General features: G+C 47.2%; 1 long non-coding RNA gene across 1 annotated transcript; it reads right to left on the bottom strand.

The window, feature by feature from the left end:
• Positions 1-8,160: 8,160 nt before the first annotated feature.
• On the bottom strand, positions 8,161-14,856 carry LOC139241228 (uncharacterized). The gene is made up of 2 exons (XR_011588824.1): positions 14,132-14,856; positions 8,161-9,976 (listed from the first exon to the last, which is right to left on the bottom strand). It is a non-coding gene; the product is annotated as an uncharacterized lncRNA (long non-coding RNA).
• Positions 14,857-14,965: the final 109 nt, after the last annotated feature.

Here is a 14,965-nt window from a genome sequence, read left to right as displayed (position 1 = left end):
TACCTGTTTTCTGTTGGAGGTTATACTCGTGTACTTCAGCACCCATGTCAGGACTGCAAATTCCACATGCTTGCACCGGATCGCAAGCATAATCTCCACATGGTGGGAAAGTGGATGGTCATGGACTCACACTCACAAACCAAACAGGACGAACAAGGCCGAGGTTTCCAACAATGGTTTTTGGAACTGGCGTGGGGGGGGGGGGGGCGGTGAAATGTTGTGCATTGTCCAGGTACATTAAATGTATAAGGACAATGGTGCGCCACAGAGGGCACGAAGGTGGGAGACCTGAAAGTGCCTTCAAGACAAAGTATAAAAGAATGCCCACCACACCTGGGAGGCACTCTGGAGTTACACAATAAAGGACTAAGGTCACAGCAGTTACTACAACACCAGACCGTGTGGAGTCAGTGATTTGAGTGCTACAAACATCACAAATTCAATCTGTAAAAATCAAAGTGCACTTTTCCCCGTTTACTTTTATCAGAATCTGAGCAAAGGAACGGAGCCTGGGGGGAAGGACGGAGAATGATTAAAGCTGGGAGCCTTTTCCCTTGGAGATGCTCAATTTGGAATCATTCCGTGCAGCTTGTTGCTCTCCATGAGCCCATCTTCACAAAGCAATCCTGCAGCAACATTGGAGGGATGAGGGAGTGGGAGTGTTTGCTGGGACCGTGCAAGAGTTAATATCTGACAGGAACAGTCCGAGATCAGTTTAATTAGAGTAAAACACTCGGTCACTGAGATTAATAGCGAACGGCCCTGAGCTGCAAGTTTGAAGAGATGACAACGGGCGAGCGAGGGTTAAATGTGTTACATTGTTTCTCTCACTCTGACACTGTCCTGCAGTGTGGCATTAATAATGTGTCTGTCTCTGGTACAATATCAGTGAGAGGAGAGACTGCATCTTCTGTCTCTCCAATGGGAACTTTCAGCATAAAACAGGACTTCAGAGGTCAGTCTGGAGCTGATACTGTGCATGGCTTTCTGTGTCTCACCACACTATCTTGTCTCTCGCTCAGGCCTCTTCCATCCCTCTGTTGCTATCCGCTCTCTCTTGTACTGGTTGTGAAAGCGGATACTGGTTATAGCGTGATGTGGAAACACTGTTGGAGGTGCAAGTCTGATAATGTCTCTGTTTCTCTCCCTGCTGCAATACGTGAAAGTGTGGCACTGTTACTGACCGTATTATAGAGACACTGATACAAAGTGTAAGACTGATACTGTCTCGGTCTCTCTGTCTTTTCCGCTGGTGCTATACATGAATGTGTGACACTATTACTGATGTAATATAGAGACATAGTTTGGGACACAGACAGAGATAGAGTAGTCTGTCTGTCTCTCTGTCGCTCACTATGATAGCCATCTCTGGGTGTTGAGTCAGGGATGTCACCATCATAGGCAGTCCCTCGGATCGAGGAAGACTTGCTTCCACTCTAGAAATGAGTCCTTGGGTGGCTGAACAGTCTAATACGAGAACCACAGTCTCTGACACATATGGGACAGATAGTCGTTGTGGGTAAGGGTGGGTGGGACTGGTTTGCCGCACGCTCTTTCCGCTGCCTGCGCTTGATTTCTGCATGCTCTTAGAGATGAGACTCGAGATGCTCAGCGCCCTTCCAAATGCACTTCCTCCACTTAGGGCGGTCTTTGGCCAGGGACTGCCAGGTGCCAGTGGGGATGTTGCACTTTATTAGGGAGGCTTTGAAGGTGACCTTGTAATGTTTCCTCTCTCCACCTTTGGCTCATTTGTTGTGAAGGAGTTCCGAGTAGAGCACTTGCTTTGGGAGTCTTGTGCCTGGAATGCGACCAATGTGGCCTGCCCAGCGGAGCTGGTCAAGTGTGGTCAGTGCTTCAAATGCTGGGAATGTTGGCCTGGTCGAAGACACTTTGGTACGTCTGTCCTCCCAGGTGATTTGTAGGATCTTGCAGTAAGGGATGGATAAGACACCAGTTATTCAAATGTCCCTCATTTTCGGAGACGAGAGAGACAAAGAGAGGCTTCAGGGGTGGTGAGCACATCATCTGTACTTTCATGTTAGTCAAACATATTTCTGAATTCGAACAATAGAACATAAGAACATAAGAATTTGGAACAGGAGTCGGCCATCTAGCCCCTCGAGCCTGCTCCGCCATTCAACAAGATCATGGCTAATTGGCCGTGGACTCAGCTTCACTTACCCGCCAGCTCCCCGTAACCCTTAATTCCCTTATTGGTTAAAAATCTATCTATCTGTGACTTGAATACATTCAATGAGCTCGGCCTCAACTGCTTCCTTGGGCAGAGAATTCCACAGATTCACAACCCTCTGCGAGAAGAAATTCCTTCTCAACTCGGTTTTAAATTGGCTTCCCCGTATTTTGAGGCTGTATCCAGAGTTCAATTCTCCCCGACCAGTGGAAACAACCTCTCCGCCTCAATCTTGTCTATCCTTTTCATTATTTTAAATGTTTCTATAAGATCACCCCTCATCCTTCTGAACTCCAACGAGTAAAGACCCAGCCTACTCAATCTATCATCATAAGGTAACCCCCTCATATCCAGAATCAGCCTAGTGAATCGTCTCTGTACCCCCTCCAAAGCTAGTATATCCTTCCTTAAGTGAGGTGACCAAAACTGCCCGCAGTACTCCAGGTGCGGCCTCACCAATACCCTGTCCAGTTGCAGCAGGAGCTCTATGCTTTGGTATTCCATCCCTCTCGCAATGAAGGCCAACATTCCATTCGCCTTCCTGATTAACTGCTGCACCTGCAAACTAACTTTTTGGGATTCATGCACAAGAACCCCCCAGGTCCCTCTGCACCGCAGCATGTTGTAATTTCTCCCCATTCAAATAATATTCCCTTTTACTGTTTTTTTTCCCAAGGTGGATGACTTCACATTTTCCGACATTGTATTCCATCTGCCAAACCTTAGCACCTTCGCTTAACCTATCTAAATCTCTTTGCAGCCTCTCTGTGTCCTCTACACAACCCACTTTCCCACTAATCTTTGTGTCAGCTGCAAATATTGTTACACTACACTCTGCCTCCTCTTCCAGGTCATCTATGTATATTGTAAACAGTTGTGGTACCAGCATCGATCCCTGTGACACACCACTAACCACCGATTTCCAACCCGAAAAGGACCCATTTATCCCGACTCTCTGCTTTCTGTTAGCCAGCCAATTCTCGATCCATGATAATACATTTCCTCTGACTCCGCGCACCTTTATCTTCTGCAGTAACCTTTTGTGTGGCACCTTATCAAATGCCTTTTGGAAATCTAAATACACCACATCCATCGGTACACCTCTATCCACCATTCTCGTTATATCCTCAAAGAATTCCAGTAAATTAGTTAAACATGATTTCCCCTTAATGAATCCATGTTGCGTCTGCTTGATTTTACTATTCCTATCTAGATGTCCTGCTATTTCTTACTTAATGATAGTTTCAAGCATTTTCCACACTACAGATGTTGTACTAACCGGCCTGTAGTTACCTGCCTTTTGTCTGCCCCTTTTTTTAAACAGAGGCTTGGCATTAGCTGCTTTCCAATCCGCTGGTACCTCCCCAGAGTCCAGAGAATTTTGGTAGATAATAACGAATGCATCTGCTATAACTTCCGCAATCTCTTGTAATACCCTGGGATGTATTTCACCAAGACCAGGGGACTTGTCTATCTTGAGTCCCATTCGCCTGTCCAGCACTACCCCCCTAGTTATAGTGATTGTCTCAAGGTCCTCCCTTCCCACTTTTCCGTGACCAGCAATTATTAGCATGGTTTTTGTGTCTTCTACTGTGAAAACCGAAGCAAAATAATTGTTTAAGGTCTCAGACATTTGCACATTTCCCATTATTAAATCTCCCTTCTCATCTTCTAAGGGACCAACATTCACTTTAGTCACTCTCTTCCATTTTATAGATCGGTAAAAGCTTTTACGATCTGTTTTTATGTTTTGCGCAAGTTTACCTTCGAAATCTGTCTTTCCTTTCTATATTGCATTTTTAGTCATTCTTTGCTGTTGTTTAAAATTTTCCCAATCATCTCGTTTCCCACTAACCTTGGCCACCTTATACGCATTGGTTTTTAATTTGATACTCTCCTTTATTTCCTTGGTTATCCACGGCTGGTAATCCCTTCTCTTACCACCCTTCTTTTTCACTGGAATATATTTTTGTTGAGCACTATGAAAGAGCTCCTTCAAAGTCCTCCACTGTTCCTCAATTGTGCCACCGTTTAGTCTGTGTTCACAGTCTGTTTAGCCAACTCTGCCCTCATCCCACTGTAGTCCTCTTTGTTTAAGCATAGTATGTACGTTTGAGACACGACTTCCTCACCCTCAATCTGTACTACAAATTCAACCATACTGTGATCACTCATTCTGAGAGGATCTTTTACTAGGAGATCGTTTATTATTCCTGTCTCATTACACAGGACCAGATCTAAGATAGCTTGCTCCCTTGTAGGTTCTGTTACATACTGTTCTAAGAAACAATCCTGCATCCATTCTATGAATTCCCACTCAAAGCTACCCCATGCGATTTGATTTGACCAATCGATATGTAGGTTAAAATCCCCCATGATTACTGCCGTTCCTTTTTCACATGCCTCCATTATTCCCTTCATTATTGCCCGACCCACCGTGAAGTTATTATTTGGGGACCTATAAACTACGCCCACCCGTGTCTTTTTCCCCTTACTATCTCTAATCTCCACCCACAATGATTCAACATTTTGTTCATTAGAACTAATATCGTCTCTCACAACTGCCCTGATATCATCCTTTATTAACAGAGCTACACCACCTCCTTTCCATTCTTGTCTATCTTTCCGAATTGTCAGATACCCCTGTATGTTTAATTCCCAGTCTTGGCCACCCTGCAACCATGTTTCTGTAATGGCCACCAAATCATACCCATTTGTATTGATTTGTGCCGTCAACTCATTTACTTTATTTCGAATGCTGCATGGGTTTAGGTCGAGTGTTTTAATACTGGTTTTTCAACCATAATTTTTAGTTTGACCCCTCCTGCAGCCACTTTATATTCATACATATTGTCCCTTCCTATCACCTTGTGGTTTACACTTATCCGAGTGCTACTCTGCTCTGTTGCCTCCTGCCTTTTGGATTCGTTCTTGGGGTCCTGTTCATCTGAGCTCTCACCCACTATAACTAGCTCAGAACCCTTTCCTGTGTTCTGAATACTCCTCGCATTGAGGCACCGAGCTTTCATGCTTGACTTTTTATTACACTTTGACCCTTTAGAATTTTGCTGTACAGTGGCCCTTTTTGTTTATTGCCTTGGATTTCCCTGCCCTCCACTTTTACTCATCTGCTTTCTGTCTTTTGCTTCTGTCTCCATTTTGTTCCCCTCTTTCTCCCTGCATTGGTTCCTATCCCCCTGCCATATTAGTTTAACTCCTCCCCAACATCACTAGCAAACACTCCCCCTAGGACATTGGTTCTAGTCCTGCACAGGTGCAGACCGTCCGGTTTGTACTGGTCCCACCTACCCCAGAACCGGTTCCAATGCCCCAGGAATTAAAATCGTTCCCTGCTGCACCACTGCTCAAGCCACGTATTCATCTGAGCTATCCTGAGATTCCTACTCTGACTAGCACGTGGCACTGGTAGCAATCGCGAGATTACTACTTTTGAGGTCCTACATTTTAATTCAGCTCCTAGCTCCTTAAATTCGTCTCGTAGGGCCTCAACCCTTTTTCTACCTATATCTTTAGTACCAATGTGCACCACGACAACTGGCTGTTCACCCTCCCTTTTCAGAATGTCCTGCACCCGCTCCAAGACATCCTTGACCCTTGCTCCAGCGAGGCAACATACCATCCTCGGGTTCGGCTGCAGAAACGCATATCTCTTCCCCTTACAATTGTATCCCCTATCACTATCGCTCGCCCACACTTTTTCCTACCCTCTTGTGCAGCAGAGACAGCCACGGTGCCATGAACTTGGCTGATGCTGCACTCCCCTGATGAGTCATCCCCCTCAACATTACTCTAAGCGGTGTATCTGTTTTTCAGGGGGTTGACCGCAGGTGACCCCTGCACTACCATCCTTGCACTGCACTTCCTGCTGGTCTTCCATTCCCTATCTGGCTGTGGACCCTTCACCTGCGGTAAGACCAACTCGCCACACCTGCTACTCACGTCATTCTCAGCATCGTGAAGTGTCCCTGAGTTCCCACATGGTACAGGAGGAGCATATCACGTGACCGAGCTCTCCTGCCATGACTGAACCCTCAGATACAGTTAAATTTGAAACAATAATGCTAAAGTTTACTCGCTGTTATAGAAGAGAAAAAAGAAAAAGTACTCAACAATCACTTACCCCCTTGGCTGTGACGTCACCTTTCTGTTTCTTTCTACTCATTTTTTGCCTTCTCCCTGTAGCTGCACAAGCTGGGCCTTCTCCTCCACGCTGCCCGAACTCCTGAACTCGCGGCCTTTTTATAGACCTCCGAACCCGGACTGTCGCCTCCTCCTCGACGCTATACCAACTTAAAGCAGTTATGGGTTAATCCAGCCAGAGCTGTGATTGGCTCCTGCCCTCGAATCTGGGAACAGACACTGTGAGGAGCGCCGGCCTCAGAGTGTTTAACACTTACTGAGCTGGGAAACTACAACTGACCCGAGAATCAGCAGCACAGCCGAGCGGAGAAGTAAACCTGTGCTGGGAACTATAAATCTGCGAACAGTTTGTGTGTGAATGTGCAGATTTCAACATTGTGTGAGCGAGTGTGTGTTAAAGGGGCGGGTGGATTCGACTAATGTCACTGTGTTTGTGTGTTCGTTCTCATCGCCGGATTTCAGGGACCCTTTTGTGTAAAATTCAAAGATTTCCCTGTCACAGGATCGCACAGCTGCCCTGCTGTGGTTCCCCACTCCAAGCCAGCCTGTCTAAGTTGGGCGAACAGATCATCAAGGTTGTGGCCGATGGCAGCGATCGCAAGGGGATGTCCCTGGGCGCGATAAAGAAGACTCTGGCAGCCAAAGGCGGCGATGCGGGTCCCAGATCAGGTTCAGTATCAAGAGGAATGTGACCAATGGTTCCCTGAAGCAGATCAAGGGCACGGGCGCCTCGGGCTTCTTCAAAGTCGCAAAGGAGGAACCCAAGGGGAATTGGAAAGGGAGGTGAAGAAAGCAGCAGCCAAGTAACCTGCAACAATGCAAACGACATAAGACACAGCGAAAGCGCCGGCTAGGAAGAAGGCGCCAGGGAAGAAGCCCAAGAGCCCCAAGAAGGCCACAGGCGCAAAGGTGAAGGTGGCCAAAAAGGTGGAGAAACCGAGGGCCAAGGCCACGCCCAAATCAGCAAAGACCAAGAAAGCAGCGGCCAAAAAGTAAATAAAAAGGACAACTTGTAAACATCTGAACCCAAAGGCTCTTCTCAGAGCCACCCACGCCTCTCAGAAAAGATCTGATCCCAGAATCAAATGATCCCTCTCCGGGGGCCGGGCTCAGATCCCAGACAAACTGAAAATTATCCCATGATCCCTGGGGACTCGTTAAAATTGGCTGCACCCACCCCTCCCCCAGTGTCTGCACCACCCCTCCGCCAATGTCCTGCTTATTTTATGGTCAGCAAACTCCCAGGTTAATTGCAGATATTTAATATTAAATTAGAACTGGGACAACTGAGATCCATAGAACAGTAACCAGCCCTTTCACAGATACTGAGGGTGGCTCTGAAAACAGTCGTTCTGTTATTAGATTTAATCCTGTTCGCTTTACTTGCTCTTGGACACACTGATGGTTTTTGTGGGCAGCAACACAGCCTGGATATTAGGCAGCGCCCTGCCCTGAGCGATGGTCACCTTTCCCAGCAGCTTGTTGAGCTCCTGGTCGTTGCGGATGGCCAGCTGCAGGTGTCTGGGGATGGTGCGGGTCTTCTTAATGTCGCGAGCCGCGTTGCCGGCCAGCTCCAGGATTTCAGCCGGTCAGATACTGGATCACAGCAGCCATGTTGACCCGGGCTCAAGCACCCACACGCTCAGTGTAGATCGCCTTCCGCAGGAGCCTGTGAACACGGCTCACAAGGAATTGCAGTCCGGACCGGGAGGAGCGAGACTTGGCCTTGGCCCGAGCTTTGCTGCCGGTCTTTCCTCTTTTTAATGTTTATAAAAATATACTTTATTCATATAAAAATGTTCACGATGCATTGGAAAATAGTTTAGTACATTTAGATACGGTCAGCAATTACATACAATTAATTTGGATGCTAACAGCAGTTCCATACAATACACTTGCGTACATTTCATTCCAAGGTACAGTTTAGTACAATCCGCAAATCACCTTCCATGTAGCACTGTACCCAGAAGGATGTTACATGGAGCAGATAAGAACAGGTTTATATTACATTCCAGGATACATTTCAATACCGATCATGAATCACGTTACATGTAGCACTATGAAGATGAAAGCAGTAATCCGAACGGGTGAGGATACATTTCCATTTCTTTCCAAGTTACGTAACAGTTCAGAAACGTTCATTATACATGGCACAGCACAGGCGTTTTTCAGTACATGGTGCTCTTCCAGACATTTCCACAATCCACACGTTCAGAGAAAGAATGAGAAACTGCCCACATCTGCCTTTCATGTACCTTCTGGAGGAATGCAAGGTGTGAACATGTGATTGGTCGCTCTGTGGTGAATTTCATTGGTCACAGTCTGTTTAGCCCGCCAATAAAAGTTAGGCGGAAATTAATTCAAAAACTCCAGCAAGAATTTTTAAAATAGCGGATTATGTTAATAAATTTACCATTAGTCAAAGATTTGCCAACACGTTTTAATTCCCTTTCTCTTATTCTATATTTCCCTTGCAAGTTCCAAACTGTTACAATCACCATTAAATTCGGATACTGTTTCAAACTGTCTGTAATGGGCGTGAATCAATTTCCACTTATTCTGTAACGGGACACATTGCAATTCAATCTTTGTCAAAGTTGGGTTTCATAGATTATCGATCGATCCCCCGCAGAGGCGGCAGTGAGACCAGAACTGGTAGTCCCTCTGCGAAAGAGAAGAGAGACAGAATGCCCCGGTTCTGTTCTCTGAGAACTCCCATTCTGGGTTGTTACACTGCGGGGAGTGTCGGGTTAATAAACGGACTGACCCGCAACAGGAATTGAAAAATAAAGTTGAAAAGGGCCTGCGAGAGAAAATGTGTGACTGAAACCTGATTTTCAGCCCCTAAACAAGCTTTTAATTCGGCAGGCGGTGTACATGAACGGGTCTGAGAGCAAAGGGAAAGAGCGACCAGGGACCGTGTTTGTAGTTTGTGGGCGGGTAATTCCAGCGACACTGAGGTCGAACCAGACAATGAAGCTGCTTGTCGGAGAATTCAAAATGAAATCTACAGCTGGAACTGCAAAGGTTCTCAGTCACTTGTTCAGGAAATAATTAGTGATGTTAGTCTAAAGGTTGATGGGTTTGTGCAGCTCTTTCAGAGAGGCTGTGGATGGCTCTTAAAAGAGCCGTTTTGTTTGGGTTTGATCTCCCAGGACAGCGTGCAGTTTTACTTGGAGCTGGTGTACTTGGTCACCACCTTTATCCCTTTCTACACGGCGCGCTTGGCCAGCTCCCCGGGCAGCAGCAGGCGCACGGCGGTCTGGATCTCCCGGGAGCTGATGGTGCGGCGCTTGTTGTAATGGGCCAGGCGGGAAGCCTCACCCGCGATGTGCTCCAAAATATCGTGCACAACCGAGTTCATGATGTCCATGGCCTTGGAGGAGATGCCGGTGTCGGGGTGAACCTGCTTCATCACTTTGTAGATTTAGATGGAGTAACTCTCCTTCCTCCACTTTCTGCGCTTCTTGCCGCCCTTCGGTGATGTTTTCTTGATGACTTTCTTGGCGGTAACTGTTGACTTTCCGTCAGCTATCGGCTGATTCAGTCCGGCGCAGATTTAAGGAAACTCTGCTCCGAGCCCGCATTATATGGGCAGCCCCGCACTCCGCCCACAGCCCTATGCTAATGAGGGATGGATGGCAATGATTACATAGAAACATAGAAACATAGAAAATAGGTGCAGGAGCAGGCCATTCAGCCCTTCTAGCCTGCACCGCCATTCAATGAGTTCATGGCTGAACATGAAACTTCAGTACCCCCTTCCTGCTTTCTCGCCATAACCCTTGATCCCCCGAGTAGTAAGGACTTCATCTAACTCCCTTTTGAATATATTTAGTGAATTGGCCTCAACTACTTTCTGTGGTAGAGAATTCCACAGGTTCACCACTCTCTGGGTGAAGAAGTTTCTCCTCATCTCGGTCCTAAATGGCTTACCCCTTATCCTCAGACTGTGACCCCTGGTTCTGGACTTCCCCAACATTGGGAACATTCTTTCTGCATCTAACCTGTCCAAACCCGTCAGAATTTTAAACGTTTCTATGAGGTCCCCTCTCATTCTTCTGAACTCCAGTGAATACAATCCCAATTGATCCAATCTTTCTTGATAGGTCAGTCCCGCCATCCCGGGAATCAGTCTGGTGAACCTTCGCTGCACTCCCTCAATAGCAAGAATGTCCTTCCTCAAGTTAGGAGACCAAAACTGTACACAATACTCCAGGTGTGGCCTCACCAAGGCCCTGTACAACTGTAGCAACACCTCCCTGCCCCTGTATTCAAATCCCCTCGCTATGAAGGCCAACATGCCATTTGCTTTCTTAACCGCCTGCTGTACCTGCATGCCAACCTTCAATGACTGATGTACCATGACACCCAGGTCTCGTTGCACCTTCCCTTTTCCTAATCTGTCACCATTCAGATAATAGTCTGTCTCTCTGTTTTTACCACCAAAGTGGATAACCTCACATTTATCCACATTATACTTCATCTGCCATGCATTTGCCCACTCACCTAACCTATCCAAGTCACTCTGCAGCCTAATAGCATCCTCCTCGCAGCTCACACTGCCACCCAACTTAGTATCATCCGCAAATTTGGAGATACTGCATTTAATCCCCTCGTCTAAATCATTAATGTACAATGTAAACAGCTGGGGCCCCAGCACAGAACCTTGCGGCACTCCACTAGTCACTGCCTGCCATTCTGAAAAGTACCCGTTTACTCCTACTCTTTGCTTCCTGTCTGACAACCAGTTCTCAATCCACGTCAGCACACTACCCCCAATCCCATGTGCTTTAACTTTGCACATTAATCTCTTGTGTGGGACCTTGTCGAAAGCCTTCTGAAAGTCCAAATATACCACATCAACTGGTTCTCCCTTGTCCACTTTACTGGAAACATCCTCAAAAAATTCCAGAAGATTTGTCAAGCATGATTTCCCTTTCACAAATCCATGCTGACTTGGACCTATCATGTCACCATTTTCCAGATGCACTGCTATGACATCCTTAATAATTGATTCCATCACTTTACCCACTACTGAGGTCAGGCTGACCGGTCTATAATTCCCTGTTTTCTCTCTCCCTCCTTTTTTAAAAAGTGGGGTTACATTGGCTACCCTCCACTCCATAGGAACTGATCCAGAGTCAATGGAATGTTGGAAAATGACTGTCAATGCATCCGCTATTTCCAAGGCCACCTCCTTAAGTACTCTAGGATGCAGTCCATCAGGCCCTGGGGATTTATCGGCCTTCAATCCCATCAATTTCCCCAACACAATTTCCCGACTAATAAAGATTTCCCTCAGTTCCTCTTCCTTACTAGACCCTCTGACCCCTTTTATATCCGGAAGGTTGTTTGTATCCTCCTTAGTGAATACCGAACCAAAGTACTTATTCAATTGATCCGCCATTTCTTTGTTCCCCGTTATGACTTCCCCTGATTCTGACTGCAGGGGACCTACGTTTGTCTTCACCAACCTTTTTCTCTTTACATACCTATAGAAACTTTTGCAATCCGCCTTAATGTTCCCTGCAAGCTTCTTCTCGTACTCCATTTTCCCTGTCCTAATCAAACCCTTTGTCCTCCTCTGCTGAGTTCTAAATTTCTCCCAGTCCCCAGGTTCGCTGCTATTTCTGGCAAATTTGTATGCCACTTCCTTGGCTTTAATACTATCCCTGATTTCCCTAGATAGCCACGGTTGAGCCACCTTCCCCTTTTTATTTTTACGCCAGACAGGAATGTACAATTGTTGTACTTCATCCATGCGGTCTCTAAATGTCTGCCATTGCCCATCCACAGTCAACCCCCTAAGTATCATTCGCCAATCTATCCTAGCCAATTCACGCCTCATACCTTCAAAGTTACCCTTCTTTAAGTTCTGGACCATGGTCTCTGAAATTACTGTTTCATTCTCCATCCTAATGCAGAATTCCACCATATTATGGTCACTCTTCCCCAAGGGGCCTCGCACAATGAGATTGCTAATTAATCCTCTCTCATTACACAACACCCAGTCTAAGATGGCCTCCCCCCTAGTTGGTTCCTCAACATATTGGTCTAGAAAACCATCCCTTATGCACTCCAGGAAATCCTCCTCCACCGTATTGCTTCCATTTTGGCTAGCCCAATCTATGTGCATATTAAAGTCACCCATTATAACTGCTGCACCTTTATTGCATGCACCCCTAATTTCCTGTTTGATGCCCTCCCCAACATCCCTATTACTGTTTGGAGGTCTGTACACAACTCCTACTAACGTTTTTTGCCCTTTGGTGTTCTGCAGCTCTACCCATATAGATTCCACATCATCCAAGCTAATGTCTTTCCTAACTATTGCATTAATCTCCTCTTTAACCAGCAATGCTACCCCACCTCCTTTTCCTTTTATTCTATCCTTCCTGAATGTTGAATACCCCTGAATGTTGAGTTCCCAGCCCTGATCATCCTGGAGCCACGTCTCCGTAATCCCAATCACATCATATTTGTTAACATCTATTTGCACAATTAATTCATCCACCTTATTGCGGATACTCCTTGCATTAAGACACAAAGCCTTCAGGCTTGTTTTATTAACACCCTTTGTCCTTTTAGAATTTTGCTGTACAGTGGCCCTTTTTGTTCTTTGCCTTGGGTTTCTCTGCCCTCCACTTTTCCTCATCTCCTTTCTGTCTTTTGCTTTTGGCTCCTTTTTGTTTCCCTCTGTCTCCCTGCATTGGTTCCCATCCCCCTGCCATATTAGTTTAAATCCTCCCCAACAGCACTAGCAAACACTCCCCCTAGGACATTGGTTCCAGTCCTGCCCAGGTGCAGACCGTCCGGTTTGTACTGGTCCCACCTCCCCCAGAACCGGTCCCAATGCCCCAGGAATTTGAATCCCTCCCTGCTGCACCACTGCTCAAGCCACGTATTCATCTGCGCTATCCTGCGATTCCTACTCTGACTATCACGTGGCACTGGTAGCAATCCCGAGATTACTACTTTTGAGGTCCTACTTTTTAATTTAGCTCCTATCTCCTTAAATTCGTTTCGTAGGACCTCATCCCTTTTTTTGCCTATGTCGTTGGTACCAATGTGCACCACGACAACTGGCTGTTCTCCCTCCCATTTCAGAATGTCCTGCACCCGCTCCGAGACATCCTTGACCCTTGCACCAGGGAGGCAACATACCATCCTGGAGTCTCGGTTGCGGCCGCAGAAACGCCTATCTATTCCCCTCACAATTGAATCCCCTATCACTATCGCTCTCCCACTCTTTTTCTTGCCCTCCTGTGCAGCAGAGCCAGCCACGGTGCCATGAACTTGGCTGCTGCTGCCCTCCACTGATGAGTCATTCCCCTCAACAGTACTCAAAGCGGTGTATCTGTTTTGCAGGGGGATGACCACAGGGGACCCCTGCACTACCTTCCTTGCACTACTCTTCCATTCCCTATCTGGCTGTGGACCCTTTCCCTGCGGTAAGACCAACTCACTACACGTGATACTCACGTCATTCTCAGCATCGTGGATGCTCCAGAGTAAATCCACCCTCAGCTCCAATTCCGTAACGCGGTCCGTCAGGAGCTGGAGGCGGATACACTTCCCGCACACGTAGTCGTCAGGGACACCGGAAGTGTCCCTGAGTTCCCACATGGTACAGGAGGAGCATAACACCCGACCGAGCTCTCCTGCCATGTCTTAACCCTTAGATACACTTAAACTGGTAATAACAATGTTAAAAGTTACTGACCAATATAAGAAGAAAAAGAAAAACTACTCACCAATCACCAGCCAATCACTTACCCCCTAGGCTGTGACGTCACCTTTGTATCTTTGCCTTCTCCCTGCAGCTGCACCGGTACGCCTCTCGCCGACCCCGGTCTCGCGCTGCTCCGAGCTCCCGCCTCCTCGACTGACTGCTCGACTCCCGCTGGCCTTTATAGGCCTCTCGCCGACCCCGGACTCGCGCTGCTCCGAGCTGCCGCCTCCTCGACTGACTGCTCGACTCCCGCTGGCCTTTATAGGCCTCTCGCCGACCCTGGACTCGCGCTGCTCCGAGCTCCCGCCTCCTCGACTGACTGCTCGACTCCCGCTGGCCTTTATAGGCCTCTCGCCGACCCCGGACTCGCGCTGCTCCGAGCTCCCGCCTCCTCGACTGACTGCTCGACTCCCGCTGGCCTTTATAGGCCTCTCGCCGACCCCGGACTCGCGCTGCTCCGAGCTCCCGCCTCCTCGACTGACTGCTCGACTCCCGCTGGCCTTTGTGATTGGTTCATTGGTCGCTTGTCAATATCCATTGTTCTGTAGCTATTTTTGATCGGAGGAGCACTTGAGAGCGAATCGGTGACTTTGCCGTTTCAACCTGTCTTCTGAAGCGCCGCAGGGACCCACTCCGACTGCCAATGAGGTGTTGGGACGTTAGTGTTTCCAGGCTGCAGGTGGCCTCTATTTCTCTCTAATTGGTCTCTTTAAACATCCAATCAGATTTGTTGCTTGCCACAATCACAAATTCTTGAATGAGGTCATCAGTTACAACCCTTCCTCATTTATACTTTGTGTTTCTATTCTGCTCTAAGGCAAAAATCTTACCAGGAAGGTTCGTTATTGTTTTAGTATATATTGAATAAACTGAACAGC

Source organism: Pristiophorus japonicus (genome assembly GCF_044704955.1).
Source record: "Pristiophorus japonicus isolate sPriJap1 chromosome 24 unlocalized genomic scaffold, sPriJap1.hap1 SUPER_24_unloc_2, whole genome shotgun sequence".
NCBI lineage: Eukaryota > Metazoa > Chordata > Chondrichthyes > Pristiophoridae > Pristiophorus > Pristiophorus japonicus.
Note: the sequence above shows the minus strand (reverse complement) of the source record. Positions and strands in the feature narration are given on the sequence as shown.